This window comes from Gadus macrocephalus, chromosome 11 (assembly GCF_031168955.1).
Source record: "Gadus macrocephalus chromosome 11, ASM3116895v1".
Classification (NCBI taxonomy): domain Eukaryota; kingdom Metazoa; phylum Chordata; class Actinopteri; order Gadiformes; family Gadidae; genus Gadus; species Gadus macrocephalus.
The window spans coordinates 18,075,698-18,081,697 of NC_082392.1; positions in this window are offsets into that span (position 1 = coordinate 18,075,698).

Genomic DNA, 6,000 nt, shown 5'->3' on the forward strand with positions numbered 1-6,000 from the left:
ACTCCAAATATGTCACACCTGTCGGCGGAAATTGTACTTGTACAAAAAGCAGATAAACCACAAAAGCAAATGCATTCAAAGTGAGAAAGACGATAACGGCTGAGTCAGTTCTTGGAGTGAGGATATTATATATTATCTATTGTGCATAGCCACGTTAAGCAAATATTGCCGTTTTTCTTTGGAGGATGGGTGAGGAGGACTCCAGGCTGACAAGCATATACTGAGCTCTTCTCAGTTCAGCAGCGATTTCACTGTTGGTGCAACCAGCAGCATGTTTCATGCCTGCGTAAAGAATCCTTGCATCAGTCAGATCAGTATTAGTCTTGTATGCCAAAATATACACTAATTGCTTTATAGAATGCTACCTTGACAGCGTAGGTGGATTGCCCTAATGTGGGACACTGCCTAATGTGGGACACCTAAGCTTTAGTGGGTGTGGCTCTTCCCCAAACAAATGAATGTTAGCGAAACTATGGGGAAACCAAAGCTGTAGTGTCATGTGATCAAAATAATTTAACATTTGAACTGTCCAGTCATAAATAAGGGCGGGAAAATCATCAAACAGGAAGTACCTGCCGTGAATGCTACCACAACGTCAGTGACATACAGTTTTGACCAAATTAGTGTTAAGAGTATAAATTAATTATTATCAAAATAATCATGCTACTTTTTTATCTTAATGTGTTTATGAAATGTTTGTTCATAAAAAAATTGTATAGCATATATATTTAAACTATATATTTGATTTTAATCGATTTTTCTATTGTCCCACTTTAGGACAAGTATGTGTCCTAAAGTGGGACAGTATGATTAGCCTAATGTGGGACAGTTGTAAAACTTCAACCCAGTCACGAATGTGAGACCCTTTGAGCCTGCATGCGTACCTCCAAGCCATCCAAGCCACAACAACGGGGATGATGATGATGATTTCTTCAATCAAGAAATGTTTGATCTAGAGCCACCCAGCCGCCCTCTCCATGATGCTGTTCAGCCAAGCTCTCCTCCATCAGCAATCTCTCCTCCATCTCCACAGCCTCCATAGCACCTTCTGTCCGCCATTGTGACCCCACCACCTCTGGCACAAGAAGTCGAAGTGGTGACACAGCCAGAGGTCTCCTTTAAATCGCTGATCACCCTTCCGGTCAGAGAACGGCCAACCACCAGCCGCCCGAGGGCCAAGCCTCCGTCATATGATCTGACCAGTGATGACCACTTTATTTTTATTAAAGAAAAAGCAACAAAAAACAAGCAAAAGCAAAAGCCAGCAAAGAAAACAATCAAGCAATCCACAGCAAAGAAAACACTCAAGGAAGTCCATCAAGTCAACCAGGAACCATGTGATGTCTGCCACCATTCGTATGGCGACTCAAATGACCCCAAGTCGACAGAGGAGTGGGTTTCTTGTGCAGTCTGTTCCCATTGGTTCCATGAAAGGTGTGCAGAGGACAATGGGGTGATTGACGACGACAATGCCTTTACATGTAAAGGTTGCCTGTTCCCAGAAATGTAGCAATCATTTGTTATCCTTTGTTTTAATCCGCTGTTGTTTGTTAAATCTGGTTTGTTTAATCCACAGTTGTCTGTGATATTGTTATAGGACTGTTAAATATACTTCATGTTTACTTACCCTTAAATATACTTACTTATTTACTTACCTTTGAATATACTTCATGAGTTCATAATAAATGCATCAAAACCATCATATTGTTTTATTTGCGTGATGATGCTCAATTTTCCAACGTTCATCATAGGCTAAACCTTGTTTTTTTTTAACAGGAACAACATTGGAAATGATAAAATGACTGAACATAAAAATAACCTACTGAATTACTTATTGAGGAAGTTACACTATCATTCATGAATGAAGGTGCCCCATGGTTTAGACCTTTTAACATAGACTTTACAGTGTCCCACATTAGGCAAATGACTGTCCCACATTAGAAAGCGGCACATTTTCTCAGACAGTTTGGCACTAAGAGCACTGATATCTTTATAATTTATTTTACGAATGTGTTATCTGGATTTTCTCTTTTGATTTGATTAGGACACCCCCTGAGGGTTTCAAAAAGGTATTGGATGTGGATTTAATGTGTTGCCTTCACATCGTAATATTCTACAGAAGTCCGAAAAGCAAAAAATGTCCCACATTAGGGCAATCCACCCTATATATCTCTATGTTAATGTGGTGTAGGGGAATTTAGGCTTTAAATGGAGATTGTATCACAATTTCTCTAGCACTGACACACTTTGCTTCTTGTTTGTTCTCTTGTATATTGAGGCAAATTGCATCCTCAACGTTGTATTACTGCCACTCTCTGGATAATTTTGATCCTTTGTCCATTATGCCTGAGGTCTATTTAATAATGTGTTTCACACAAATCACTAATCAGCCAAGTATACATCTTATTATTCCCCTAAAGCTACCTTGGGTACCTGGAAAGGCGCTATATAAATGTAAGTTATTATTAGTATTATTATTATTAAAGCATTTTTATGTCAAATGCAAACATTTCCGCTTTCATTTATCCGTTTTAATAATAAGACCTGGGGTGTGACTTTGACATGGCTTGAAAAACTTGAAGCTTGACTTGGACTGATTTGGATATCCAATAGCTGTCTTTTAGTTTCAGACATCATGTATAGAGGGAAATCAATTCCAAGATTGCACACTGGCTGTCAACCAGATTGCATGTGATTTCTCAATACATATGACTAGGTCCTTTTTCTTTTTTTTATTCCAGCCCATGTTGTGGATTCAACTTTAACCGGCGCAAATCAAACCTCCGGCCAACTCCTCTGAAAACAAATATATATTTTTAATAACAAAATACATGTCAAAGTATTATCAAATATAAGGGGAATTAAAAGTCAATAATTGTAAGACTACATATAATAGCCAAGAACAGGCTATTATATGTGGTCTACAATATAATTTTTTATATTTTAGAATACCCTACAATAGAATAGGCCCAAATGACTGGAATACTAGAATAGGGTATTCTAGGTCACAAACTCTGAAGGAAATATCTTAAAATGTACCTGCTTGGATATTTTTCTTACATTTATTTTAAAATGTTGTAAAAAAATCACCAGTAAAATCAGAAATTATATTATGGTAACATGGAATGAAGTAACATGCAAGATCAGTCACACTCGTTCACAAGATGGCTCAAGATGTGTACACATTTGAATTCATGGACCAGTGTATAAGCTTGGAAAGCCCCAGAATATCTCTCTCACTAGGTGCATTGCTATCATCGAGAGACATTAGACAAACATTAGAGATTGAGCGGGCAGGAGACGTGCCGATGTACACGAGAGGCAGAGCAGAGATGGATATTGGATCGGGGAACACTGCCTCAGTGATAAACTAAAGATAGGCAGGACAGGAGACACAGATAACAGGTCAGGGTTCAAATTAACAGTAGGTATGAATAGAAAGTGATGGTTGTGTTAAGTAAGAAATCCATTTTAACTTACACAAGCGGAACTTACACAACAAATTTTTTTTGAGGAACTCTGCGTTCGCTTCTAGTGAATACTATTACAGTATAAGTCAGGGAATCGTAAAGAATTAGTTCCCAGTTTGTAGCAGATAAAGGAACTGTCGTGAACGGATGAATGAAGCGATTACACTTGATGTCACAAACTTATTGTATGTTGTATGTCCTTGCACTTATATTTAAAAAAAATATTACTTAACATTTTGTAGCATCTTATCTTAACTAGCTTTGTTGTATTTGTTGTTTGTTGTATCAATCTCACAACGTTGTAACCAAACTACATAACAAAATTAAGAAAACATTAGCTCACCATTAGATGAATTGACTACCCAAACAGCTGTAGCTAATATTATTTGGTGAATTCAATTATGGAGTAGCCCATCGTAATGACCAAATGAATGGACCATTACCTTGAAAGAAATCTGGAGTTTTCAGGGTTTGAACGTTGTTGGAAATATTTGAACTTTTTAAGCATTGTAATGCAGAACCGTTATTACATTTATTTTGCCTTTTTTATTTTTTTTATTACATTTAAGACTGCACTAATACTTTAGCCAGGGAATCAGACCAATCTGCAATCTTATGTTAATGCAATAAAATACAGTGTTTGTTTTGCAGAGAAACTGGAAACTGACACCATATGGAAATATGGCAGCCCCAAGTGGTAGGGATATAGCGTAGCTAAACTAGACTGGACCCCTTGAACTTCACTCAACAAGAACCTCAAATATAACCATTTTTATTTCATGAACATTTGGAAACAATATCTCACTCAGTCAAACTGCAAGATTGATTTTCATGTTTTACATTTGTATTTAATTGTATCTTAATCGTTAATCTGGTATTCAATGCTGGTGAATTTCATCAACTTCAATATAAATGAATTGTCCTGGGAGTTAAACCAATATATATATATTTTTTAAAAAGATCCTTTGGTAATATACAATTATATACAATTATACAAACTTTTTTATAATTTGTATACAGAGCAATGAGGCATTTGTATAAATTCTCCTTGCTCTTAAAGATAGCTCCCTTCCTCTCTCCAATTGAAAGTGTGGATTTATTTAGCTGTCCTGCATCATGTCCACTTACCCCCATAGTGTATTGCAAACTAACTTAACTCTCCATGATGCTCACTCCCTGTAATAATCATGTACACAACTGATGTGCACACACATGATGTACATGTGTACATCATGTCATGAGGTACATCATGTCTCATTGAAGATGTTGGATAAATAGCTGCCTGTCTCTTACCATGATCATGCTTTATTAATTAAAAATTGTCATTATTAGAATTAGAATGGTCCAAAAATGAATAATCTTTCATCAGATATATACAAACATAAAAAGTTCAAAGTTAAAGGATTGATATAGTATCATCCATAAAGTGACCCCATTGGCACCAGACCTCAACATAATCTTGTACCAAGAAAACTGATACCGCATTCACACCTTATTCCTAACACACCTCTTCCCATTCCAGCGAGGATCAACCCACTCTCCTTTATTGTATAACCACCCCATACCTATCCCCTCATTGGCTCATCCTATCAATAACTTCCCCTCTCCAGCATCTCAGTCTAGAACAGGATCCCCTCTTTTTGTTGATCTAATTACCATTATATTGCCGGCCAAGAGTTTCTTGACAGCAAGGTGATACTAAAGAATGGCCTGACATATGCTCTATTGAGATGAATAACACATTCTGCATTCATATTTGTACTCAAACAAACTGAGGTACTGGAAAGGCCACACTAAGTCTATATCAATAATAAACATGTTCCACATGTTATTCAGACTAGTGCCTGCTTCTACATTTAATGTTGCCTTGTAGGCAGGATCAAGGAGGGACTTCCTATATACCAAAAGCGTATATATATATATATATATATATATATATATATATATATATATATATATATATATATATAACCCTGTATATTTTTTTCCTCATGTGACCTGTCTTTCTCGCAGGAGGTAGGTTGTCCATTCTAAAGAATGACTAATATCAGGGACAAGAGTTTTTGATTGCAATGACATCCTATCGACCATTTAAAGGATTTTCTAGGGCCATTCGTTTTTAGTCTGTTAATAAAATGTTGTCGTCAGCCTCTGCCTGAATGCCCTGGGTTTCAGGTTACTGTGGTTTCTGAGGGCATACATTATTTATTTTTTGTTGTTCCCTGCTGAACTAGGTTATGTGCAGCTCCCCCCTTTGTGTGTGTGTGTGTGTGTGTGTGTGTGGGGGGGGGGGGGGGGGGGGGGGAAGGGGGACACACACACTCACACACACACACACACACCACACTCACTTGTAACTTACAACTTCATCACAGCTTTCCATTGCAGCTCTTTCTTCCACGTTTACAGAGTGCAATGCTCCCCCTTGTGGACACTGCACACTATTACTATATTCTACTCAATGGACGCTCCAATATTCCTGACATTAACAGATTGATGAGATGGATTAGATGGACTAGAATCATCAACA